Source organism: Bos grunniens, chromosome 18 (assembly GCF_055505025.1).
Source record: "Bos grunniens cultivar Pamir isolate PY7600 chromosome 18, Bosgru_T2T1.0, whole genome shotgun sequence".
NCBI lineage: Eukaryota > Metazoa > Chordata > Mammalia > Artiodactyla > Bovidae > Bos > Bos grunniens.
Genome location: NC_141182.1, coordinates 63,341,551 through 63,342,653, shown reverse-complemented (window position 1 = coordinate 63,342,653; position 1,103 = coordinate 63,341,551).

The following is a 1,103-nucleotide window of genomic DNA, read 5'->3' as shown; positions in this document are numbered from 1 at the left end:
TGCGTGTCATTTTGTTAGTATTAGCACAGTTGATCTTTTTTTTTTTCATCCCTTCACTTTTTAAATTAAACTCTTCGTTTTAGAGCAATTTTAGGCTTACAGTAATGTTGCAAAGATAATTCAGAGTCCTGCCTACCCTACACCCAGTTTCCATGCAACACTGTAGTAATGTTTGTTAAAACTAAGACACCAACGTTGGCACAATATTGTTAACGCAGACTTTGTTTGAATTTCACCACTTTGCCCAGAAAATGAAAATAGATTTAACTTTTGTTAAAGTTAGACCAAAATGGGTTTTTTTCCTTGATTAGGACTGTAGCCTGCCAGGCTCCTCTGTCCATGGAATTCTCCAGGCACAAATACTGAAGTGAGTAGCCATTCCCTTCTCCAGGGGGGCTGGAATCTGGGTCTCCTGCATTACAGGGAGTCTCTTAGGCATCAGAGTCACCAGGCTTCCCAGTTAATGATGACTCCCAGAAAATCAGGCAGCGTGAATCTCAAAGTACTCTGTGAATGTCCAACACATCCAGCGGCATCGGCTTCTGAACACAGACTCAGAGGCACTAGAGGGCAGCATTTGAGAGCAAAGCAGCTAGAAGAGCCTCCAGGCCAACCCCTCAACAGGGCACCGAACAGCTCAGTCTTGAGAGTGACCTGTGGGTTGCCTCGGTGTCTCTCTTTGGAAACCATGGTCCATTTCTCTTTGCCAGCTTCAGGCCCACACATCAAGGGCTTTCTTGAACATTTCTTGCAGCGCTCAAGATGGAAATGATTAGCAAGCATGGAGCAGTCCCCCCATGGCAGGCCCCACATCGGGCATCTGGTGCTTTGGGCCAAGAGGCCTTGACCTAAAACCCTTGGGGCTTTTTTCAAGAGAGAACATTTGGTTTATTTTCCACAGAGGACATAACCCTTAGTACTCAGCATCAGGAGTAACCCCATCAGTGTTCCCACAGAGACACAGATGGACATTCACAACAGACAGGCAACTTGTTGTTTAGTCGCTCAGCTGTGTCCGACTCTCTTGTGACCTCGTGGACTGTATATTCCACCAGGCTTCTCTGTCCATGAGAGTTTCCAGGCAAGAATACTGGAGCAGGTTG